Source organism: Saimiri boliviensis, chromosome 8, assembly GCF_048565385.1.
Source record: "Saimiri boliviensis isolate mSaiBol1 chromosome 8, mSaiBol1.pri, whole genome shotgun sequence".
Taxonomy (NCBI): Eukaryota; Metazoa; Chordata; class Mammalia; order Primates; family Cebidae; genus Saimiri; species Saimiri boliviensis.
Window position 1 is genome coordinate 868,607 of NC_133456.1, and position 11,324 is coordinate 879,930.

The 11,324-nt window shown below is 39.5% G+C and overlaps 1 pseudogene; it reads right to left on the minus strand.

The window, feature by feature from the left end:
* Positions 1-8,086: 8,086 nt before the first annotated feature.
* Positions 8,087-8,846, minus strand: LOC101050738 (actin-related protein 2/3 complex subunit 3 pseudogene; annotated as a pseudogene).
* Positions 8,847-11,324: the final 2,478 nt, after the last annotated feature.

The window sequence follows — 11,324 nt, forward strand, 5'->3', positions numbered from 1 at the left end:
GTGCAAGAGGTTATTTAGACACAAGTATCAGAATGACCGTGAAGACAAAGTTGAGGCCTCAGGTAAAGGCCACGTGCTGAATCTCTAGTCACAGGCAATACTCTAGGGTGTTCTAAAAGACGGTAACTTACAGAATCAGCTACATGAAAATCTGTGTTCGTGGTTCACAGTGAGACACTTAACAAGGTTTTTAACTTTGTCTGTAAAGCAGGGATAATAATGCCTCACTTGCAGTATTGTTGCGGGAAACTAGCTATATAACGTGTGAAGGCCTGACACAAATTAGGAGATCAGTATATGCTAATTTCCTTCTTCCTTAGTCTCTAAGAAAATTGCTTCTCTGGAAGACACTAGAGTTAGAGGAATGGTGCATATTACTGGTTCAGGCATGGACATTTAATCACAGTGCTATGTTCAGACCTTGTATTAGTTCGTTCTCATGCTGCTATGAAGAAGAAATACCTGAGACTGGGTAATTTATAAAGAAAAGAGGTTGCATCAACTCACAGTTCCTCATGGCTGGGGAGGACTCAGGAAACTTACAATCATGGCAGAAGGCACATCTTCACAGGGTGGCAAGAAAGAGAATGAGAGCCCAGTGAAGGGAGAAGCCCCTTATAAAACCATCAGATCTCGTGAGAACTCACTCAGTATCATGAGAACAGCCTGGGGGAAACTGCCCCCACGATTCAATTATCTCTACCTGATCCCACCCTTAAAACAGGGATTACTACAGTTCAAGGTGGGATTTGGGTAGGGACACAGAGCCAAACCACATCAGACCCAATGGCAAATTATGTGACTTCTTGATATTTCAGTTTTCTTTCTATGAAAGGATTTATCAATACTGCCCATCTCCTAGGGTTGTTGAGAAGATTAAATGAGTCAATATATGTAATGTGCTTAGAACGCTGCCCTGCAAATAGCAAGCACTATGTACATGCTATGAGTGGCATTGGAAAACTGATTAGAATCAAAATTTTCATTTTGAAGGTAATCATGGAATGGGCAGAGTAAGGAGAAGGTGGATAAGGAAGAGGAGAGGGGCATGAGGAGAAGACAAAGAGGAAGGAGGAGGAGAAAGGAGAGGTAAAAGAGTAGAAAGAGAAGAGAAAAAAATGTATGTTTAAAACACCCCATTTCTTTGTCTAAGAAGCTGAGAAGAATAGTACCAGCACTGTGGCAGACAGGACATTTACTACATTAAATGTTTCTAGTAATGAACTCTTAAAGTTTCTTTTTTGTTTCGTTTTGTTTTTTGGGTCAGGGTCTTGCTCTGTCACCCAGGGTGGAGTGCAGTGGTGCAACCTCAGCTCACTGCAGCCTCTACCTCTTGGACTTGGGTAATCCTCCCACCTCAGCCTCCTTTGTAGCTGGAACCACAGGCACCAGCTAATACCATCATGCCCAGCCAATTTTGGTATTTTTTTTGTAGAGACAGGGTTTCACAATGTTTCCCAGGCCAGTCTCAGACTCTTGAACTCAAGTCAGACTCTCAGCTTGGCCTCCCAAAGTGCTGGGATTACAGGCATGAGCCACCACTCATGGCCTCTGAGAATATTTTTGTTGTTTTCTTTTGAAGAATAAAAGCGGGTAATAAGGAAAGTCCAGGGAAATCAACCAGTGAGAATATAAGTAAAACGGTGAGCAGAAAGAGACAGACAAGATGCTATCCAGCAATGTCACAGCCATTGTGGATTTCATTTCAGGGAAGAGAAACTGTGAGCGACAGATAATCACTTCATTTACTTTAGGTCTCTGAAGACAAGATAATCCTTGATGTAAAAGTATCTTTGAGGAGCTTAATGATTTTTCCCCCTAATGGATTGCTGTCTTCATAGTACACATTGTAATAATTGGCTTTGCTTTTTCTCCTAAATGTATGACCTTATGGCTTTCTTTTTAATAATTGCTGGCAAATAGCTCTGCATGACAGCATTGAACACAAATACCACTGATGATGATGAATGGATTGAAGAATGCAGAATGCATTGTACTGAAAGGGTAAGACATTATGTCTATGTAATTGCTTCATCTCTGTTAGGATAGACAAAGTTCAAAGAAATGTGAACACAGATGACTCACAAGACATGTTATTTAGGGTGACCCAGAATGCATTTCTCTGATTACATTAAGCTTTTCCCCACTTCTGCCCTTATCACGGGTGCACTTGATAGGGTGCTCGGCCACTCAACTTTCCCACTTTTATTTATTGCAATATTTTCCCAAAGACAAAGCACTCAAAAATACTAAAGTGGTAGGAAAACATTCTTTTAAAATTGAGTTTCCAACATTTTTACAAAGCACATGTTAAGCAGTTTATACGTTTCATCAGAAGTGTTATTCTTTCAAATTTTGTTGGTAATATTGCCCGTCAGTAGGTGGTAATCTTGAGAAGCCTATACTAATTTGGTATTTTCTAGTTAACAACTGTGTGAGAGACATTTTTGAGGGGCTAGCCTATCTTGTGAAGCCATATTCTTAAAACAATCTTGTTGGAATGGTATTCTAATTGATATTATTTTCCAACAAATAGGATGTTCAACAAATGGCGAATCAAATAATCGAAACTTTTCTTTTATTTTTAAAATTTATTTATTTTATTATTATTTTAATTTTAAATACTCGAAACTTTTATTGCCTGAGAGCTCACTACTTAATGAGGTATCCCGTCTATTGTCTTTGAACATTTTGAAGACTTTGAATGTTTAGATGATTCTTTCTGATCTTAAGATATTAACTCTGCAATCTCACAATCCAGGCCTCTTCCTTGTGATGATTCTTGGAATATCTGAAGGCCAGCATTACATGCCCTCTTTCCCAAGCTTTCGTCTTACCTCATGAGAAGTGGTCACCGAACTGAAGAACCTGTTGGCAAATGTCCTAGACATCCTGAGCCTGAGCCTGACAAAATTCCTCATGAACTCTGACACCAGCCTTAGGTAACGTATTCCAGCAAGTCCTATGGGTCAAAGTATTTAAAGTGTGATAAAATATTCACTTTCTGTCTCCTGAACCATATTTTTTTTGGTCAGAAGTCTGACAAAAGCAGGTCTAATACAATGGATTCTTTAGATTCGCTAAAACAAGGGACAGAAAACAGCAGAGCGGGAAGGGTCTGACTATATAATGGTCTCTATAAAAAAAAGAGCAAGCCTTTTTAATTGATCATAATCTGGATTTTAACAGCAGAGAAGTAAGCCGCTTCTAAAAAGGAATGATAATGATTAAAAGCATGTACTTCAGGTTCAGAACTTAACTCTATCATTTCCTTGCTATGTGGCCTGGGGTAAGTGACTTGATGTCTCTATATACCGTTCCTCATCTATGAAATAAGAATGAAATGAACTAACGTATGTAAATCTCATAGAAGAGTGGATAGAGTGAGCACTAGACAAGTGTTTCCGGCTTTTATTCTGTGTTCGGCTGTTTTCCCCGTGATTGTATCTCCTCCAGACTAGGATACTATGCTCTCCAGGCAGTCACCCAAGTCACTGATAAAAAGGCAAACAGAATTCCTCTCAGATTTCCCTTTAAGTTGGAGTTCCAAGAGCGGAGTAGACATTTGCCTAGCTTTCTGTCTGAAATGTTGGAAGAAGCTCCTTCACACAGTCCCAGCGGGCTCTATAGAGACAGCAGCACAACAGATGTAGCCCTGAGAGGGATGCAAATTATCCTCCACACCCTCCCATGTTGTCCATCACCTAAAGTAGTATAGAGCGCGTTTGGAAGGACCTGTGGGTTCTGAGTGGGGTTTTGGGAGAGTGCTCTGGAGAGAAAGCAAGATGATATGCCTAACTAGGGCTGTGCAGTCTGGACAAGGAATGCATGTCAGTAAGACCCAGGGTAGATAGCACAGCACTGACGTCGGGATTTGGATTTATTGGAGTCTTGGCTGGTTGTAGAGGCAGGCGTGAAGTATGAGTTGGGTTGCGGTTCACACACCATATCATTGCCAATTACAGGTGATTATAGCAGGAGCACTGTAATCACCAATGGCAAACACCAAAACAGAAGGATCGCTTCTAGATCGAAAGGCTAGCCAGTGGCAGCAGAGATCAAGACCTAAAAGCAGTCCTCTCTCTCCCCAGTGATGTCTTTTTTTTTTTTTTTTTTTTTTGAGACGGAGTCTCACTTTGTCACCCAGGCTGTAGTGCAATCGCACGATCTCAGCTCACTGCAACCTCCGCCTCCCAGGTTCCAACAATTCTGCCTCAGCCTCCTGAGTAGCTGGGATTACAGGCACCTGCCACTGTGCCCAGCTAATTTCGTATTTTTAGTAGAGACAGGGTTTCAACATTTTGGCCAGGCTGGTCTCGAACTCCTGACTTTGTGATCCACCCGCTTCGGCCTCCCAAAGTGCTGGGATTACAGGCGTGAGCCACCGCGCCCGGCCCCCCAGTGATGTCTTGAGGCAGTTCTGTTACAGTCCCTCCTAATTACATTTTTTGTATGCCTCAGCTTTTCCGAGCTGTTGTGATTCCATAAAATGTATACACTGCGTAACTAAAAACCTTACACACACACTCTAGCTTTCCCTCCCCTTCTTCTTTTTATATGGTAGCTCTTTTATTCTCTTACCACTGTGAAAGGGTTTGGGACACTCGTACAATTAGCTCAGAGAGAAAAGCCAGTTATTTCAGCGCTCTAGACGAGGTAAAGCACTCGAATACATCACGCTATCCAGTTATGCTAATGTGTTTTTAAAACACGGAGCAGCTCATTTAAACATTCACTAAGATGTCTCTTTTTTCTAATGCTGTGTAAACTGCTGGCTTTCAAACTTTGGGGGCTATTTGGATTTTCTTGGTTGCAAGTAACAAAAAAACCTTATTCAAGTTTATTTAAATAAGAACATTTATCAGCTCACAGGAGAGGAAGTCCAGACACAGTCCAGGCTTCAATAAGCGAACTAGAAGATTCTAGCTCTTTTCCTCTCTTTGCCCTTCCATCCACAGTGTTGGATTCCTCATCTCGTGATTGTAGGCTGGTTTTCAGGCCGGGCCACATGCTTCCTCAGACATGTGTATTTGGAGGAAGGGCAGCTTTTCTCACTCGAGAGTGAGGAGGAAAACCCCGGTGATGAGTACATCAGGTTTATCCTTCTTTCTAAATTTGAAAAGCATGGGGTTACAATTAGATCAAGTATACTCCCCCAAAACTGACATTAATTTTCAAAAATATGTTGCTATCATACCATGTGAGAGCCAGGAAATGAGTATTGGGGAGTTAACTACCAGAACCAGAAGAATCAGACACTTTTTTGGTTTTGTTTTGTTTTTGAGAGATTCTCACTCTGTCGTCCAGGCTGGAATGCAGTGGTACAATCTTGGCTTGAATCTGAAACAATGCGATGGAATCTGTTACCAGAAAATGCAAATATGTACCAAACTTAGCACTCAATTTCAGGAGATTCAAAAAGCCTCCTAAAGCACACTTACAGCTCCCACAGAAATCTATGAACTTCAAGGCTGTAAACCCAACAAGGCTATAAACTGACCCACGGGCACAATAATTCTAACAGTATGCCTTTCTTTTTACTCTAGTTCCAGAAATTGCCACAAGTCTCCCTTTGAGTCTCAGAGAAGCAAGACCATCACGTATCGGCCAGGTTGTTCTGTGATCTTAAGCTGATAATATGTAATCAGCAGCTGATATCCCCTTAGCAAGCCCCAGCTTCATTCTTTCTGCTTCCTATCTTGTGTGCTCTTCTTTCAGCTCTCCACACTCTTCACAGACCTCCACATATACAGACCCACTGGTTTTCAGGTATCAAAACATTCCAGATTCTAAAGTGCAGATTTATTCAGTGTTTACTATGGAGTAGACTTGCCAGTAGATATTTCACCTACATTGAATTGCTAAATCTTGACAACAACTTCACAGGGAAAGTGACATTTACCTTGTTTTAAGATGAGGAAGTCACTCTACAGAGATGTTAGTTACCAAAAGGCAGAATTGGGATTTTAACCTAGACCTGCCTGATTCTAGATTATAATGCTCATTCCACAGCTTCACCACATGCCTAGACTTCCTGTGCTCCCCTTATTTAGTTCTGTGTCTTACAAAAAAGATACCAACTTCCCAAAGAAGTTTTGGTCAATTACCTCTTACCATTTTAAAAATTTCAGATCTCACATTTATATAAAGCCATGGAAATATCAACTTTTGATACAGAGCTCATCCTTCAATTCACAATTGTTTTATGGGAAGGAAGGATTTCATCATTGTTTTTTAATTAATGCTTCTAAAAAAGGGAGATTTTTTTTCATCTCATTTTTTTCTTTTCCTCTATTGCTCCTGGGAATATCTTAATTTGACCCAATAATTGAAAATATTCTAATATATGATTTTTAAGAAAAAGACACAATAGTTTTCTACCTTCTCTTTAGTTATCTAAACACTATCTGTTTTAGTGTCTCTTTGAAACACTCCTCTAGTTTTTCTAATCTTATTTATATAACTAATCATCTTCTCCACATTCCAGTCAGGGGAGTGGAATCACAGACAGAAACAATCTTCTACAATGCTGTGATAGTAATGAGAGACAGAGCTCTTTTTTCAAAGCTGCTGGCTTAAAGTAAATTTAATCAGAGTGTAGTTCTGTGATGTTGATAGCAAAATCAAATTCTCTTTGCATCAGAAAAATAGCTTGCTGTTTATTACATGTATGCAAATACCATCTAGAAAAATTGGATATGGCACACATGTATGTAGGAATGAAATAGCAAACTGAACCTTTAGTGTCTTCACAATCCTGGGACTATACCTTAATAATATGACAAAGTTATAGAGAAAAGTAGAGCTTTGTAAATAGAAAATGGGTGGGGTAATATCAAAACTATTTAGTAACTGATACGTCACAGGTCCTTATCAGATGCCAACCTCAGCTCCTATGCAGGGGCCTAGAAGCCTCCAGCAGTGCTAGAGTTTGCCAGATTAGATGCTAGACAGTAAGGAGATTGTAGAAGAGCCACAATGTTGAGGGCACACTCAGGGGAAACAGGACAGACTACTTACTGAATGGAAATATTATAAAACTATAGTATCTGCCCTTATTATAATTGTAGTTTACCTTCTGCATATACATTATACTCCCAGATTGCAATGTCTTCAAGTTTCTTACAACTGATATACCTACTGTATATCAGTTGTAAGAAAAAAGTTCAGAGATTAGAGGCCCCGAATTCTGCAGAAAAGTCCCAGTTTATACCTGCTATTCCAGTGCTATGAGCAAGAGCTCCTTTTTAGAGACTCATGTTTGCTTTTTGTGTCATTATATTAAGATGACCGTATGTCTCAAAGTGTCCCTGATTGGAGAATATGTTATATAGTCACTCTAATACAAAAAAAACACAAAGACAAAATATGATTCTCCCTGAAGAGAAATTCATAGACAGGGGAAGACCTTGGTATCCAAAAGAAAAAAAATGGCAACACAGAGAAAATTTCCCTACTAATCCCCTAACAAAGACTGTGGGTACGTGAATGTTAGTGTTCAGCGTAATCTAGGGAGTCAAGGACGCAGCTGAAGGCAGCTCAAGATAAAGAGCTGCCAATGAATCCCATTGCCACACTCCAGGAAAAGTAAGAGCCAGAGGAAAGACAGAAGACAAATGCAGGGAAACCTGGCAAAGAGATCCTTCAGCCACAATAGACAAAACAGAAGACAACCCAAAGAATGGACAGGGCAGCCTTCCTTCCATAGACTACGACGTGAATGCCATTCCTTAAAGTTTAACAGTGCATTAGCGTACGTGGCAGTCTCGAGAGTAGCATTGTCTCAGCTTCCATGTGCCGGCACATTGCCCTAATTTTTTCATATACATTTTCCATTAATTAAATTTCTTTTCTGAAATCCATCTGTACAACAATCCAGATATGTTCAGGATTGTTATTGGGAGTTATGTGCAAACAATTCCATGGTATTAATTACTTGGTAACTCTGCAAAAGAGTAATCACTTCATCCCACAGTCAAAAAAAAAAAAAGTCCATGACATGGACTGCATTTTATTTTTATTTTTTGGAATGTTAGAAATTTCTTTATTATTATTCTTATTAAGCACCAGCTTAATACTGCAGAAAATTTCAAATCACCCTTGATAACACACTTCCTTTTCTCCTACCCAAATTCTTGATCAAGAGTTTTTCAAGTAAAGACATGCTCTTCTCTCTTCTGTAGAAAACTTTATGAAATAAAGGCAAAAGATTGTGTATATCTTGCTGGAAAATGCTGCCCAGGGTTCTGGAGAGGGTGGCTGCCCAAACTCCCTTCACTGTCAGGGTCCTGAAAGACTCTTGCTCATGAACTGTCTCTTCACAAAGCAAGTCCACCACTTGCTGGGCTTATCATCCTGAGGGTCAAAAACTTTCTCACAAAGTCTTAGTCCAGTCTCTTGCCTTAGCTGCTGTAAATAGGCTCTCATCGCTTCATCTTCCTGTTTGTTTGCAGGTTTGGCATAAATCGCATTAAGTGGAAAACCAGGCTCTCCAGGAATGGGAAAATTAGTGATTCCCACTGTATACATTTCTTTCTCACCTTGGCTTTTGGAATTGCACTTTTGGAATTGTTTCAGACACTCGGAAATGTAGAGAGTTATATATATCAAGGTCCTATCGGCTTCATTCTTAATTTCATAGTTCTTGAAGAAGACATTGGCCTTGAGGTAACAGATGGCTTCATCCACAATATCTGTATCTTTCGTCTCTCTGTGGGCAGGTCCTTTGAATTGACTTCTGATTGGTAACAGTGCCATGTTTCCAACGCGTTTGGTGTCAGGATCCATGAGAGAAGAGTGGTAAGCCGGCATCTTGGCAGTGCCCGGATTTCCACCCAGAGGAGCAGGATCGACGACTGCATTTTAAAAATAGGAAACCACATTGCCTGTATGTACCTATGCAACAATCCTGCATGTTCTTTACATGTACCCCAGAACCTAAAATGCAATTTTATATATATATAATAAAAAATTTAAATAAGGTAGATAAAGTGGTGAGCAAAGATTCATGAAGGATGCTTCCACACTGTGGAACAATTCACAAAGTTCCCACATTTACCAGGTCACAGGCTCTATCATTCCCTTGTATAATACTTTTTTGCTTGATAAGTAGGACAATTAAGGACTATTCCATGTTATATAGTGGGCAAGGATAACCAGAGAGATTGCAATAATTATAATCCTGATATCATTAAAACAGACATCTTTTAAGTCACCATGGAAAATAAAGATGTCCCAGTATATTCCAAACTCTTTCACAGACAATAGGAACAAATAAAACATTCACATTCACATTATATTTCCAAAGTCCGGTGTCTTCAACTTTTACCTTCCTTGCTGGAACTAAATGGAGAAATAAAATGTTTCTCTGACAGAAAGGTCAGAGGTGGTTGAATTAAAATGCAAATGAGGAATAAAAGTGATCTGAATCATATTTTGACAGTTGATAGGAGCTGAAAAAATTTTCATGGTAGGTAGTAATGCCTAAGATAATACTTTGCATGTGTCTTCATGCCTTTGTCCATGTCATTTGCTTCTTTGATAGCGTCCTAACCTTGCAACTTACTAAAATCCTGTCCATTCTTCATGGCTTCCTCTATGAAGTTTTCTGGATCCTTCCAATAAAATGTAGTGTCTTCATCCATTACATCAACACCTATTTCATGGTATGCACTGGACTCTACTTTGTATTATAAGTACTTGGGTGCTTATATAAACATCTCTAATAAATTTCTTCAGGGAAGAGCCATTACTTATTCATGTTTACTTCTTATTACAGTACTGAAGACAATATGTTCGACATTTTAGAAATTGCTTAAGATTTATTTAATTAAATTAGAGAATAGGGACTAACAGTTGTACCATAACTTAATACTCAGTAATGAAAGAGACTATTGTACCAACTCATAACAAAGTACTTTCAATAAAAATTTCTTTTAAAGTCTCCTGCCACATTTTACAAGAAATTCTGGACCCTTGTGGCTCTCTCTGTGGCTCTGGGGGGCTGGGGTTGGATATTGTGTCCCTGAAGATGATGGAGCTCTACCAGAAGGGTTACGTGTGTGCTTCACAAAGGTGAAGATGTTAGCTTGCCGTATCCAAAGCAATTATTGAGCCTACTTCCTAGAGTGAACAAGATTCGAGTGATACTATCTCCTCTGGAAGCTATCAATTACTGGGTGCTGTTGGAAGGTTTGGTCCAGCTTTCACAAGGCGGCGCAGCACGGTGGTGGGGAGCTATAATTCCAGAGTCATCTATGTGGTTCCAAAAGCTCGGAAAATTAATACATCTCTGATCTTCAGAATTTAGCAACTGTCATGAAGTAAAAGCTATGTTGAGGCCCCTAAAGTTGCCAGTTTTGTCATTCTGTCTCCATATGACTGCTAAAAGCTCTGTTGGATTTTCCATCCTTAGGGTATTTTTTAAAGAAAGATCAGAGTCAGAAAATCCATTAAAGAAACTATTGTAACCTCCAGTGGTTTAGTTCCCATACACCTGCATATGCCCACCAAAGACTTAAAAACTGGCCCATCCAGCATCCCTGTCCCCAACTAAGCTGCATCACAGCCTCCACAAACAACACCCTAGGTCACTGGGGCACTCACAGACACTATTGATGTTGATTACAGCCAAAGAAATCATAGAAATGTTACCACACTCACCCAGAACAAAAGCCAAATCATCCATCCCAACTGACGCTATGGATACACGTACAGGAAAAAGACTTTCCCTATGAAAGCTAATCATTAAAATTGGAAGAGGCGACTGTTAGCCAAATGTACAGATATCAGCTTAGGGACACAAGAAACGTAAGAAAGCAAGGAAACATGAAACGTCTAATATTCTCTATAACAGACCTCAGAGAAGAAGAAATCCATGAAATGCCTGAAAACTAAATAATAGTACTCTTAAGGAAATTCAGTGAGATACATGAGAAATCAAATGGACCGTTTAATATAATCAGAAGAACGGCTCACGATCTGAATGAGAAATTCATCAAAGACATGAACATCATTTAAAAGAACCAACAGAAATCTTGGAAGAGGTCATTTGAAATAACCCAGTCAAACATCAAAATTAAAAAAAAGGTTAAAAAGAATGAAGAAATCCTACATGACATACAGGACACTAAAAGGTGAACAAATACTGTTAACCCTTGAACAACGCAGGGGTTAGGGACACCAAACCCCAGTGCAGTTAAAAATCCACATATAACTTTTGACTCCCCGAAAACAACTACTAAGAGCCAAATGTTGACGAGAAGCCTTGCCAGTAATATAACCAGTTGATTAACACATACTCTCTATGTTATATGTATTATATA